General features: G+C 44.3%; 1 pseudogene; it reads right to left on the bottom strand.

Moving 5' to 3' along the window:
* Nucleotides 1–96: 96 nt before the first annotated feature.
* Nucleotides 97–14319, bottom strand: LOC109907042 (proteasomal ubiquitin receptor ADRM1-A-like; annotated as a pseudogene).
* Nucleotides 14320–15821: the final 1502 nt, after the last annotated feature.

Genomic DNA, 15821 nt, shown 5'->3' with positions numbered 1-15821 from the left:
TGACTGGAGTTTTTTAAAGTTTTTTTAGGCCAGGAAGCTACAGGTCACATTGGCACATGTAGCTGACACTAGTCTATCAAGGCCCAAATCCTAAACAGTCACAATATTCTGGTTTGCAATACCAGGGAACACATTTTAATGTTGTTGATTCAAGCTCTGATTTGAGCACGTGTGCATCAATTTGTTATAATTTTAACACCCAATTGAGGGTAGGTGTCTGGGAGACCGCTTCAGTGCTCTAAATAACATCAGCAAGTAAATAGTTTTAATAAAATATTTAATCAAACTGGACTAACACAGGTACTAATCCAAACTCATATCTTTGTCATCCTCCTTGTCTTTGGAATCATTGTCCTCATGGTCAGACTTGCTGTCTGTCTCCATGGCTTTAGCAAAAGCCTCAATGTCTGGAATGGAGGAAAGCTCAATTAGAATTTCACTCATGAAAACAGCAGGTCATAACCTCTTATGGAAATCTTATTCAAAATGGTAGACACTAATGTTATATAGGAATATCTGCACAGGCAGACCTGCATGTTATGTGTTCTCTAAACAATGAAACGACATACAAACAAGGACCCTGGGTTCATGTTTTGTGGGCCGATACAGGACACTGACCTCCTTTGTTAGCTGCATCCACAGCTTCTGTTGGCAGCCCAAACTGGTTCATTAGAGGCCCCAACTGCCCTGAAGCCAGGGCACTACTGAACAGACCCATGGCCTACAAAGAGAATAATCACTGCTTTACATCATACATACTCATACAGTAGTATATGAAATTTAGCACTCAAGTGGTAACTAAAAGACCAGGATCACTTTATCATACTATAGTAAGTGTTCTGAGAAAACACTGATACTTAAGTGTGCTCAACATAGAGAAGTTTTTGTGTGTGGTATACCTGCTGAAACTGGGGAGGTGAGTATGTGGTGGAGTTGTTGGTGCTCTGAGGCAGGGCCTCTCCTGGACCTCTGCATTGGCCAGGATAGGAGCCATGATCTCAGGGGTCACAACACTATCCAGGTTCACTGTAGAGAGAACAGTCATTCATATTTCATACAGACATCAGACAGGTGATCAATACAGAGGACCATTCTCAACTTCAGTCATGTATCTACTGCTGCAAGGCTTTATTTCCCTGGTAACAGCATGATTACAGTCCCTTATTTCATTGTAAATGTATTCAAGAGACTCCTTATTGCTCTGTCAACTGTTCTAAACTGTTGAGCTGCTCTATCATTTAGTTTAGTCCCTCACCTCCCTGCCCGGCTGCAGGTACATTCATGGTTGCTAGGATACTCTGCAGGTCACTCAGCTGGATTGACTGGTTGGGGCTGGCTGCTCCGGCTGTGAGGGAGGGGGCAACAGGGGTGGCGGGTGAGGCCATGGGTGACATGGCCTCACCTGAAATGTAGAATAAGCTATCTGTAAAAGTTGGCTAAGTATTGAGGGTGTAGTCTAAGCTGGAGAGAGACAAGTGTATAAATGTACTAAATTCATTCATTTAGTAGTGAAGTGAGTGTTGGCTTGTGGTACCTTGAAGAGGAGTTGCAGGCTGCAAGACCTCCACTACTTAGCAGGCTGGCCAGGCCCGGTCCAGCCAGAGCCCCAAGACCTCCTACAGACAGACACATGACAGAAATAGGGAGTGGATTATACATTTGTCTCCCAAATAATCCTGTTATGATAGACATCGTTGCAATTAATAACAACTCAATAGTCAGGCACTCCAGTCCAGAACACATTCTCAGTCAATCCAGCTATCGGCTGTTTAAAGCACATTGCTACGAGTGGTAAAAAAAAAAGACTGTACACTAAACAATAGCTACTTATCAAGACCTCCCAGTCCAGTACGTCCAATGAGCTGCATGAGCTGGTTGTGACTCATGTTACCGAGGAGACTTTGCAGTCCACCCTCGCCTAGGACAGAAGAATGCTAAAAGTTCCCGAACGGATCAACACATCATGCACAAAGGAGAGGCTGAGTGGGGAAGGAACTATCATCTCTGAGAATGCATTGCTTCCTGTGTCAACATGCCACAGCTCACTCTGTTTATTTTATTTAACTAGGCAAAGTCAGTTAAGAACTAATTCTTATTTTCAATGACGGCCTAGGAACAGTGGGTTAACTGCCTGTTCAGGGGCAGAACAACAGACCTCAGCTCGGGGGTTTGAACTTGCAACCTTCCAGTCCAACGCTCTAACCACTAGGCTACCCTGCCGCCCCAAATGAGTGTGCAGACCTCAGCTCAGGGGTTTGAACTTGCAACCTTCCAGTTACTAGTCCAACGCTCTAACCACTAGGCTACCCTGCCACCCCAAATGAGTGTGTGCACTGTACCCTTCTTTAATCCTTACCCCTCAGAGCAGACAGTTCATGCCTGCTGATGCCTCACCTGCCCAGGGCTCCAGGCATAGTAGGGTTGTTAAGATACTCGTTCACTTTACGGCAGTACTCCTCATCCTTATCAGTCTTGGACTCCTATAACAGGGAAATAGAAATAAAATAGAAATAACACTTTATTACACCAGAAACATATTTTTCTCATACAATTGGCAGCTGATAACATTACCTTCCTCTCCAGATAAATATACAAAGGAGGCAGAGTTATATACAAAGGCGGCAGGGGTGTTGTTGGGTGTGTTTAGACAGGCTACCCAATTCTGATAATTTTTCACTAATAGATATTTAGCCAGCCTTGAACTTCAGCACAAACACTCAACTAGTAGTGCACTGGTTCACTCTCTTGAACTCACAATCATCGGGAAAGATGATCAGGTCCTGAATAGGGACAATAATATTAATCACAGGGGTTAGTTAACCATGACAACACAAAGGACAGAGAGCGAGGTGCAGTTTCAGCACCAACAGAAAAGTGCCACTGACATCCACGTTTCCAGAGGTCCAATCATTCCAACAGAAATGAATGAGGGAGTAGTCAGTCTGTTGAATATACACTTGTCCCGTGCGCTTGTCTGAAGTCACTGTGCTGCCCTTCATGGTCATCTTCCCTGCCCGAAACTCAACCAGGAATTTGCTGGAGGAGCCGCGGGACCCTGACACCACCTTGGAATCAGATTACGACAGTGGCTAGAGGACGCAGCAATCTGACAGGTGAAGTGTCGTTCCATAACCAACGGCTCTTTTTGGTGAACGTTGGGAACCGAATTGCATCGGTGAAAGAGCTATTCATTTGCCTCACTGGTTTGCAAACTGCTACTGCTTTTTGAGCTCAAAACAACGTTTAAATGTAGATACGTTACAAAATAATGAACTAAATAGGCTGAATCCTCACTGCAGAAACAATAAATAGTGGGGAGAGCGTGGTCCACGGTACTTTTTGCAGTGTTCAAAAAATATATATATCAGGTGATCTAATAATTAGGCTAGGTAAAAATGTATTTGAGTGAGCATTTCATAATGGTAGCCAACTTTTTGGCTTTTACATTGGAGATGTTTTTTTTCTCACGATTCTTGTTTCTTAGTAAAATGTTAAGCATTTTGAACGAAGAGCCGTTTGCTAGCCAGATGATCCGGCTCACCGAACAGACCACAGCCTGTCGCCCAATGGGAGCATATTAATCATAGTGGGCAGAACAATCCAGGAGTAGAGCCAAGCACGAGCTAGCAAGAACCTATTGGCGCGTTCTAGCATATATTTCCATATTTCCGTTAGGAACACATACATACTCTGGGATGTGCGAGTGCAATAACTAAATTTGCTCTTGCATTCCTTCTAAACAATGTCATTTTTGAAACTTTGCCAAAGGGTAAAGTCTACAAAACTTTGTAAATTCTGTTCGTAACAGATTGTAGTTTTGGGAACAGAAAACTGTATTGAGATCAAATGTTTCATCGATGAGGAAATTTGAAGAATGTCGGCCAAAATCCATCTCGCTCCATCTTCTCCCACTGCCGTCCATTGGGATTCCTCTCATCACCATACAGTGCATTCAGAAAGTATTCGGACCCCTTGACTTTTTCCACATTTTGTTATGTTACAGCCTTATTCTAAATGAGATTTTTTTTAAATCCCAGTTTTAGACATTTTTGCAAATGTATATATACTTTTTTTAAATGACATTTACATAAGTATTCAGATCCTTTACTCAGTACTTTGTTGAAGCACCTTAGACAGTGATTACAGCCTTGATTCTTCTTGGGTATGATGCTACAAGCATGGCACACCTGCATTTGGTGAGTTTCTCTCATTCTATTCTGCAGATCCTTGTCCTGTTGGAGGTCCTGAGTGCTCTGGAGCAGGTTTTCATCAAGGATCTCTGTACTTTGCTCTGTTCATCTTTCCCTCGATCCTGACTAGTCTCCCAGTCCCTGCTGCTGAAAAACATGACCACAGCATAATGCTGCCACCACCATGCTTCACAGTAGGGATGGTGTCAGGTTTCCTCCAGACGTGACACTTGGCATTCAGGCCAAAGAGTTCAATCTTGGTTTCACCAGACCAGAGAATTTTGTTTTTCATGGTCTGAGTGTAACAGTATAACTTTAGACCGTCCACTCGCCGGGTGTGATCCAGGGACCCTCTGCACACATCAACAACAGTCACCCACGAAGCATCGTTACCCATCGCTCCACAAAAGCCACGGCCCTTGCAGAGCAAGGGGAACTACTACTTCAAGGTCTCAGAGCAAGCGATTGAAACGCTATTTAGCGCGCACCACCGCTAACTAAGCTAGCCGTTTCACATCCGTTACATGAGTCCTTCATATACCCTGATGAAGACAGCTTGGCTGTCGAAACGTTGGATATTACATTTTTGCATCTGAACTCCTAGTGTGCGGCTCTCCTTTATTTTCAAGTTTTCTACTCCGCTAGCCAGCACCTCGCCTAAATAGGTGTGCGTTTCTTTTTCTTCTAGACCGAGTCCTTTAGGTACCTTTTGGCAAACTCCAAGTGGGCTGTCATGTGCCTTTTACTGAGGACTGGCTTCCGTCTGGCCGCTCTGCAGAGATTGTTGTCCTTCTGGAAGATTCTCCCATCTCCACAGAGGAACTCCAGAGCTCTGCCAGAGTGACCATGGAGTTTTTGGTCACCTCCCTGACCAAGGCCCTTCTCCCCCGATTGGACAGTTTGGCGGGGTGGCCAGCTCTAGGAAGAGTCTTTGTGGTTCCAAACTTCTTCCATTTAAGAATGATGGAGGCCAATGTGTTCTTGGGGACCTTCAATGCTGCAGAAATTTTTGGTACCCTTTCCACAGGGTACCAATTGTGCTTTGACACAATCCTGTCTAGTCACATACATAATTTCTTGATTTCAGAGATTCTGTTGGGGGAGAGGTTTGGCTAAGTTTGGAAAACTGTCATAATTGTGTCCTCAGCTGCCTCACATTGTAATACTGAGAATGAACAGGATAATCAGGCCTTCATCCACTATGGGTAGTAATGGAAACCCTTCTAGTCCCTCCTAACCAATCAGTAAATGTTGGGACAGTGTAATTCCTATCAAAGTATCCCCCGTGTACAGCCAGTCCTGGGGGTTTGTTCCCAACCCGAAACCACCTGTAAAGTAAAAAATAAAATGGTACAGAAATATGTTTTAGAGAAATAATTGAATTCAAATTGGAATATATTAACATGACAATACATTCACATTTCTGGGCATACTTATTATTGTTGCATAGCGAACACACCTGGTTGACCACTCTTCTCCATCCTTAGAAGGTTATTTGCATGCAGCTCTCTGTTTTTCCTCTAGTCTGTCCTTTTCTACACTTGCTGCATCTGCAATATATAAAACCACCTTATAAAACAAACCCATGTGCTCCATTGTGTGTGTTTATCAATGAATCTTGAATGTTGTTATGGAATCGTGTGTAAGTATCTGTGTTCCAATGTGAGTTAATACCCAGGTCTCCATTCTCCATGGCTCTGACGTCAGGTCTTCGATGGCATTCTTACGCTGCCAATAGCCTCACCATGCCAGGCTCCAGTTCATTCAGAGTCATGGTGAAATGATACATCTATACCACAGAGAGCGTTAAGCAAGGATCAGAGTCAGGGTTAATTAGAAACACAGGAGAGACAGAAAGAAACACAGATATAAATCATATCCCTAATGTGTGTGTGTGTTTCCTCTTCTGAATGTGCAGGTCATGGAGTTATTCTCCACAGTTAGACACTTCCTGGTATCACAGAGACGGTCTCTCGAACCTCAGGCATATCCTCAGTCTCCTTTTCTCCAGCACTTGCTCCTACATACAATACTATACACATTAGCCTACTACAATCTACAGACAGTTGCATTCACACAAACTTTAAAGCAACATATATAACCATAATAACTAGGACTGCTGTAGCACACTAAGTCAACAGTACTTACAAATACACTTGTACCTTACCTTCCCCTAAAACCACTGCATGTTTATGTAAAAGGAAGAAACACTGTTTTAAGAAAAATGTTTTGCCATTGTTTAAAAACAGTTGGACAAATCACAGGTCTGTGTGCTCTCTTGTTTATTTTTCTTAGTATCCCCCTTCTCTGACTTATTGTTGGCTTCATACACTTTAGGCTCCACACTGTACATACACTCTGTCCACTTCCCATACAGCACACGGCGCCATACAGTTACTGATGTCTGATATTGTAAAACACCCCCAAAAACGTATTATTCAGTGAAATGATGCAGTTTACACCGTGCTGTGGTTTTTGGTTCGTTAACTTCACAATTTATTTTTCTAAGCTGCGCTCGCATTCTACACTTAGTGTATTTCTTTATACTTTCTCCTATGGAGGGGGTAGGCATGCATCGACATGGCCTTCCAGGATACAATCAAAGGCACTAGACTAGATCTAAGTAAGAGGACTCTTAGTCCTGACACAATAGAAGTCTCTGGGCAAAAACGGGCAAGGTTTTTGTCAATTATGTCCTCCATTTTTGTTACCATCACCCTCAGCAGATGAGATGGCTCCACCAGTCTAGTGTTCTCAGTGTAGCACTTCCTGTTGATAAAGGATGTTGCATCAGAAGATCCTTTAGCATAGTTATGCTCAGAACCCATGTGGACCAGCAGCCTCTCACATGCCTTGCAGTCATGGAGGATTTGCTCTTTCTACACCTCATGTGCACGCCATCGGCTTATATACAGTGCCTTGCGAAAGTATTCGGCCCCCTTGAACTTTGCGACCTTTTGCCACATTTCAGGCTTCAAACATAAAGATATAAAACTGTATTTTTTTGTGAAGAATCAACAACAAGTGGGACACAATCATGAAGTGGAATGACATTTATTGGATATTTCATACTTTTTTAACAAATCAAAAACGGAAAAATTGGGCGTGCAAAATTATTCAGCCCCTTTACTTTAAGTGCAGCAAACTCTCTCCAGAAGTTCAGTGAGGATCTCTGAATGATCCAATGTTGACCTAAATGACTAATGATGATAAATACAATACACCTGTGTGTAATCAAGTCTCCGTATAAATGCACCTGCACTGTGATAGTCTCAGAGGTCCGTTAAAAGCGCAGAGAGCATCATGAAGAACAAGGAACACAGGCAGGTCCGAGATACTGTTGTGAAGAAGTTTAAAGACGGATTTGGATACAAAAAGATTTCCCAAGCTTTAAACATCCCAAGGAGCACTGTGCAAGCGATAATATTGAAATGGAAGGAGTATCAGACCACTGCAAATCTACCAAGACCTGGCCGTCCCTCTAAACTTTCAGCTCATACAAGGAGAAGACTGATCAGAGATGCAGCCAAGAGGCCCATGATCACTCTGGATGAACTGCAGAGATCTACAGCTGAGGTGGGAGACTCTGTCCATAGGACAACAATCAGTCGTATATTGCACAAATCTGGCCTTTATGGAAGAGTGGCAAGAAGAAAGCCATTTCTTAAAGATATCCATAAAAAGTGTTGTTTAAAGTTTGCCACAAGCCACCTGGGAGACACACCAAACATGTGGAAGAAGGTGCTCTGGTCAGATGAAACCAAAATAGAACTTTTTGGCAACAATGCAAAACGTTATGTTTGGCGTAAAAGCAACACAGCTCATCACCCTGAACACACCATCCCCACTGTCAAACATGGTGGTGGCAGCATCATGGTTTGGGCCTGCTTTTCTTCAGCAGGGACAGGGAAGATGGTTAAAATTGATGGGAAGATGGATGGAGCCAAATACAGGACCATTCTGGAAGAAAACCTGATGGAGTCTGCAAAAGACCTGAGACTGGGACGGAGATTTGTCTTCCAACAAGACAATGATCCGAAACATAAAGCAAAATCTACAATGGAATGGTTCAAAAATAAACATATCCAGGTGTTAGAATGGCCAAGTCAAAGTCCAGACCTGAATCCAATCGAGAATCTGTGGAAAGAACTGAAAACTGCTGTTCACAAATACTCTTCATCCAACCTCACTGAGCTCGAGCTGTTTTGCAAGGAGGAATGGGAAAAAATGTCAGTCTCTCGATGTGCAAAACTGATAGAGACATACCCCAAGCGACTTACAGCTGTAATCGCAGCAAAAGGTGGCGCTACAAAGTATTAACTTAAGGGGGCTGAATAATTTTGCACGCCCAATTTTTCAGTTTTTGATTTGTTAAAAAAGTTTGAAATATCCAATAAATGTCGTTCCACTTCATGATTGTGTCCCACTTGTTGTTGATTCTTCACAAAAAAATACAGTTTTATATCTTTATGTTTGAAGCCTGAAATGTGGCAAAAGGTCGCAAAGTTCAAGGGGGCCGAATACTTTCGCAAGGCACTGTAGCTCAGGATCTCATCCATCAAACAATCACCATCTGCATCCCCTTTGTGTTGATCTGTGTATTGGGGAAATCATATTTGTGAGTAATACAAACACCTATTTTTAATGCTGTTTGTGTCTTATTGAAATTGTTTACCATTGTAATTGCTGTAAGGTCACTGTCTGAAGCAGTGGGAAGATTCTCTGAGTTGGCCTGCTTCGTCAGGACTAGAGCCGGAAGCAAGAGGGGTAGGAAAAGTGGTGTCTTTGCCGTGGAGTAGTTTTTTATTTATTTAACCAAGCAAGTCGGTTAAGAACAAATTCTTATTTACAATGACAGCCTACACCTGCCAAACCTGGATGACGCTGGGCCAATTGCGAACCGCCCTATGGGACTCCCAATCACAGCCAGTTGTGATACTGCCTGGATACAAACCAGGGTGTCTGTAGTGACACCTCTAGCACTAAGATGCAGTGTCTTAGACTGCTGCACCACTCGGGAGCCCAGTAGGTTGTCATCTGGATCTATCTGGCAGTTTGTGTTACTAGTACAGGCAGAGGGGTTGAATCTGTGCCCACCTTTCTCCATAATAACTGAGAACAGATTTTAGAAAAAATAATACAACTTAAACATTAGGATAAATGTTTGAAATACCCTCTGATTTTTCATCTCCTTATTTCCTTTTATGTTGTCATCTGAAGGTGAATGCAGGAGATGAAGGCAGAAGAGGAAGGCCCAAGAAAACATGGCAGGGAACATTGGAGAATGAGCACCTACAACAACTAGCACAATGGGCGAGTGATTCAATGTAGAGGGCTGCGGGTCCCGACAGAAATCATTGCAGCGTGGTCAGCATCTACCTTGGGTCCCATCTACTCGTGGGAGCGAGTGGTCAGACAGACTACCTTGGGTTTAAATTTTTTTAATTGTCCCATAGATTATTTGGAAACAATTGTCTTTCTGCTTTGTATGCATTAGCCTAGGCCTACATATATTGGACCGCGGCTGGGTTTGGGACCTCTAATTCAATGTAAGACTCATGATTACCCTACATAAACAGACAAGATATTACATTGCAACTAACAATTTACCTCTAAACTGTCCTGATTAAGTTTGTTATTTCATTATTTCATTATTTTTAGGACACTCCTCGCTGGCATGGTGGAGTAGTTCCTGACCTAAAAAGAAATTGGTGAATATTTTTTATGATCCTGTTTTGGATGTATTATACTTTGTCAAATACACAGGAGGTTGGCGGGTACCTTAGTTGGGGAGGACGGACTGGTGATTATGGTTGGAGTGAAATAAGTGAAATGGTATCAGATACATTAAACACATGGTTTCTATGTGTTCAATGCCACCCAAACAGTTCGAACTACTAATTTTGAAAATTACTCTCTCCAGAAATAAGTCTCTCACGGTTGCCGCCTGCTACCGACCCCCCTCAGCTCCCAGCTGTGCCCTGGACACCATTTGTGAATTGATCGCCCCCCATCTAGCTTCAGAGTTTGTTCTGTTAGGTGACCTAAACTGGGATATGCTTAACACCCCGCCAGTCCTACAATCTAAGCTAGATGCCCTCAATCTCACACAAATCATCAAGGAACCCACCAGGTACAACCCTAACTCTGTAAACAAGGGCACCCTCATAGACATCATCCTTACCAACTGGCCCTCCAAATACACCTCCGCTGTCTTCAACCAGGATCTCAGCGATCACTGCCTCATTGCCTGTATCCGCTACGGAGCCGCAGTCAAACGACCACCCCTCATCACTGTCAAACGCTCCCTAAAACACTTCTGTGAGCAGGCCTTTCTAATCGACCTGGCCCGGGTATCCTGGAAGGACATTGACCTCATCCCGTCAGTTGAGGATGCCTGGTCATTCTTTAAAAGTAACTTCCTCACCATTTTAGATAAGCATGCTCCGTTCAAAAAATGCAGAACTAAGAACAGATACAGCCATTGGTTCACCCCAGACCTGACTGCCCTCGACCAGCACAAAAACATCCTGTGGCGGACTGCAATAGCATCGAATAGTCCCCGTGATATGCAACTGTTCAGGGAAGTCCGGAACCAATACACGCAGTCAGTCAGGAAAGCTAAGGCCAGCTTCTTCAGGCAGAAGTTTGCATCCTGTAGCTCCAACTCCAAAAAGTTCTGGGACACTGTGAAGTCCATGGAGAACAAGAGCACCTCCTCCCAGCTGCCCACTGCACTGAGGCTAGGTAACACGGTCACCACTGATAAATCCATGATTATCGAAAACTTCAATAAGCATTTCTCAACGGCTGGCCATGCCTTCCGCCTGGCTACTTCAACCTCGGCCAACAGCTCCGCCCCCCCCGCAGCTCCTCGCCCAAGCCTCTCCAGGTTCTCCTTTACCCAAATCCAGATAGCAGATGTTCTGAAAGAGCTGCAAAACCTGGACCCGTACAAATCAGCTGGGCTTGACAATCTGGACCCTCTATTTCTGAAACTATCTGCCACCATTGTCGCAACCCCTATTACCAGCCTGTTCAACCTCTCTTTCATATCGTCTGAGATCCCCAAGGATTGGAAAGCTGCCGCAGTCATCCCCCTCTTCAAAGGGGGAGACACCCTGGACCCAAACTGTTACAGACCTATATCCATCCTGCCCTGCCTATCTAAGGTCTTCGAAAGCCAAGTCAACAAACAGGTCACTGACCATCTCGAATCCCACCGTACCTTCTCCGCTGTGCAGTCTGGTTTCTGAGCCGGTCATGGGTGCACCTCAGCCACACTCAAGGTACTCAACGATATCATAACCGCCATTGATAAAAGACAGTACTGTGCAGCCGTCTTCATCGACCTTGCCAAGGCTTTCGAGGCTTTCGGATGACTGCCTTGCCTGGTTCACCAATTACTTTGCAGACAGAGTTCAGTGTGTCAAATCGGAGGGCATGCTGTCCGGTCCTCTGGCAGTCTCTATGGGGGTGCCACAGGGTTCAATTCTCGGGCCGACTCTTTTCTCTGTGTATATCAATGATGTTGCTCTTGCTGCGGGCGATTCCCTGATCCACCTCTACGCAGACGACACCATTCTATATACTTTCGGCCCGTCTTTGGACACTGTGCTATCTAACCTCCAAACAAGCTTCAATGCCATACAACACTCCTTCCGTGGCCTCCAACTGCTCTTAAACGCTAGTAAAACCAAATGCATGCTTTTCAACCGGTCGCTGCCTGCACCCGCATGCCCGACTAGCATCACCACCCTGGATGGTTCCGACCTAGAATATGTGGACATCTATAAGTACCTAGGTGTCTGGCTAGACTGCAAACTCTCCTTCCAGACTCATATCAAACATCTCCAATCGAAAATCAAATCAAGAGTCGGCTTTCTATTCCGCAACAAAGCCTCCTTCACTCACGCCGCCAAGCTTACCCTAGTAAAACTGACTATCCTACCGATCCTCGACTTCGGCGATGTCATCTACAAAATGGCTTCCAACACTCTACTCAGCAAACTGGATGCAGTCTATCACAGTGCCATCCGTTTTGTCACTAAAGCACCTTATACCACCCACCACTGCGACTTGTATGCTCTAGTCGGCTGGCCCTCGCTACATATTCGTCGCCAGACCCACTGGCTCCAGGTCATCTACAAGTCCATGCTAGGTAAAGCTCCGCCTTATCTCAGCTCACTGGTCACGATGGCAACACCCATCCGTAGCACGCGCTCCAGCAGGTGTATCTCACTGATCATCCCTAAAGCCAACACCTCATTTGGCCGCCTTTCGTTCCAGTACTCTGCTGCCTGTGACTGGAACGAATTGCAAAAATCGCTGAAGTTGGAGACTTTTATCTCCCTCACCAACTTCAAACATCAGCTATCTGAGCAGATAACCGATCGCTGCAGCTGTACATAGTCTATTGGTAAATAGCCCACCCTTTTTCACCTACCTCATCCCCATACTGTTTTTATTTATTTACTTTTCTGCTCTTTTGCACACCAATATCTCTACCTGTACATGACCATCTGATCATTCATCACTCCAGTGTTAATCTGCAAAATTGTAATTATTTGCCTACCTCCTCATGCCTTTTGCACACATTGTATATAGACTCCCCCTTTGTTTTCTACTGTGTTATTGACTTGTTAATTGTTTACTCCATGTGTAACTCTTTGTTGTCTGCTCACACTGCTATGCTTTATCTTGGCCAGGTCGCAGTTGCAAATGAGAACTTGTTCTCAACTAGCCTACCTGGTTAAATAAAGGTTAAATAAAAAAATATTTTTAAAAATTGCACCGTTCCAGACGTTATTATGAGCCGTCCTCCACCGATGAAATAGTGTGTCTAGTGGTCAGAATGGGAGTCCAAATAGTCCTGCATCACAGGAGTAATATAATCTTGGTTTCTGCAAAGCATGACAGTGAGTGGGTCCTAGTCTAGTTTGAGTTGGAAGAAGCTCGGGCATATTGAATGTATTAGTTTTAAATCAACTTACGTAAATTGCTTCCGACGGAAATCCAGCTTGAAGCTGTTCTCTTGTCTGAGAGCCCTCTTCCATGGATTTCTATCCCAGCAAGATCTAGAAGAAAAATGTTTGCATTAGTTTGATAGTGATTTCTATGTGCAAGGTTTTCAACTGTGTAATACACCTTGTTTGTACGTATTTTACCTTCATTTAACTAGGCAAGTCAGTTAAGAACAGATTCTTATTTACAAGGAGGCCTACCCCGGCCAAATCCTAACAACACTGGGCCAATTGTGCGCCGCCTTATGGGACTCCCAATCACGGCCTGTTGTGATACAGCCTGGAATCGAACCAGTCTGTAGTGACACCTCTAGCAGTCTGTAGTGACACCTCTGATATGCAGTGCCTTAAACCGCTGTGCCACTCGGGAGCCCTACTGATTGCATTTACATTTGATTGAACATACCTTGAGTTCAGAACATCAAACAACTTGTTCATTTTTTCCGGGAACAGGGCTGTGCATTCCACCTCCTTAGGCAGTTTCCTAGCTGCCACATCGTTTGCATTCCTCAAATAAGTGAAGCATTGCTTATTATTACTACATCGTGTTTTATGATGTTCCATCTTTTCATGCCAACATGTATTAATATTGGTATAGTTATGTGGTAGTACAGTACTTTCAAGCAATAACAGGTTAGTGTAGAGTCTTGAATGTATAGTGTATGAATTTGTAAATGATTGTCGATATTTATGTTTGTGTGCTTCTTTACCTGCAGAGACAGTGTGGCTAAACACCTGTGTTGCCAGCTTCACTCGCATGTTTGTGTAGGGTGGCAGATTAATGTGTTTGTCCGTCAGTTTTTGTACCATCCTGATTGGGTGCCCTTCGTCCAGCTTGTAACGTCAGGAACCATGGTAGCCCACCAAAAGCGTTGTCGCACAAAGGCCAGGGTCCAACGGGAGCACGGGTTGGGGACAAGTTTGGAAGAGTTGTAGCGGTTCTTCACCGTGATGTCGTTGAGACCACGGTAGTCGATGCACGTCCTGCCTCCCCCGTGGCGCAGGATTCTTCTTTGTGGACAAGGACAAAACCCTGCGCTGGCTGCGAGGGAGGCAGAAGGACAGATGAACCCTGCAGCTAGGGAGTCCTCGATGTAGGTCTCCATAGCCTTGGTCTCCAGGAGAAGGTCGATCCCGAATTCATAGGTTCGGTGCGGCGGAAGTTAAGTGGCCTGGGCCTTACTGAACACCTCCCGGAGGTCCTGGTACTCTGTGGGAATGGCGGAGAGGTCCGGGGAAACTTCCGAACCCCCAGGAACATGGCCCGGGGCAGGCTGCGCTGATGTCAGGCAAGAGTATGGCAGAACGTTCTCCAGCCTATGATGGCACCAGCAGACTAAATCAAATCAAATTTATTTGTCATATACACATGGTTAGCAGATGTTAATGCAAGTGTAGCGAAATGCTTGTGCTTCTAGTTCCGACAATGCAGTAATAACCAACAAGTAATCTAGCTAACAATTCCAAAACTACTACCTTATAGACACAAGTGTAAGGGAATATGTGTAAAGAATATGTACATGAAGATATATGAATGAGTGATGGTACAGAGCGGCATTGGCAAGATACAGTAGATGGTATTGAGTACAGTATATACATATGAGATGAGTATGTAAACAAAGTGGCATAGTTAAAGTGGCTAGTGATACATGTATTACATAAAGATGCAGTAGATGATATAGAGTACAGTATATACGTATACATATGAGATGAATAATGTAGGGTATGTAAACATTATATTAGGTAGCATTGTTTAAAGTGGCTAGTGATATATTTTACATCATTTCCCATCAATTCCCATTATTAAAGTGGCTGGAGTTGAGTCAGTGTGTTGGCAGCAGCCACTCAATGTTAGTGGTGGCTGTTTAACAGTCTGATGGCCTTGAGATAGAAGCTGTTTTTCAGTCTCTCGGTCCCAGCTTTGATGCACCTGTACTGACCTCGCCTTCTGGATGATAGCGGGGTGAACAGGCAGTGGCTCGGGTGGTTGTTGTCCTTAATGATCTTTATGGCCTTCCTGTGACATCGGGTGGTGTAGGTGTCCTGGAGGGCAGGTAGTTTGCCCCCGGTGATGCGTTGTGCAGACCTCACTACCCTCTGGAGAGCCTTACGGTTGTGGGCGACAGGATGCTCTCGATTGTGCATCTGTAGAAGTTTGTGAGTGCTTATGGTGACAAGCCGAATTTCTTTAGCCTCCTGAGCGCTGCTGGACCAATTCAGACTAGTCAATAAGGGGGTTGTGTCGCTGGAGCCAAGAGAATCCAGATACCACGGGAACCTGAGGAGACTTAATAAGCAGGAATTGGATCATCTCGCTGTGGTTCCTTGACACAGGTAGGTTGATGGGGGTGGTATTGTGGGTGACCCGGCCTCTCACTAGGTAGTGAGAGGAAACGCAAAACGGATGCTTCACATTTATACACCCGGTGAAAGCTGTTCTGTGTTACTACACTCCAATGTTTAAAAAAAATATTTTTCGACAGCCGGGTGCTGAATCACAGATTCAAACGGCTAGCATACGTCAGCTAACGACTGAAAGTGCCTAAATACAATTTAAATATTTTAAGGAATGTAATACATTTTATTTATCAGTGGGCGGAGAACAAAC

This window comes from Oncorhynchus kisutch, linkage group LG17 (assembly GCF_002021735.2).
Source record: "Oncorhynchus kisutch isolate 150728-3 linkage group LG17, Okis_V2, whole genome shotgun sequence".
Classification (NCBI taxonomy): Eukaryota; Metazoa; Chordata; class Actinopteri; order Salmoniformes; family Salmonidae; genus Oncorhynchus; species Oncorhynchus kisutch.
This window is presented reverse-complemented; position numbering and strand designations above follow the sequence as displayed.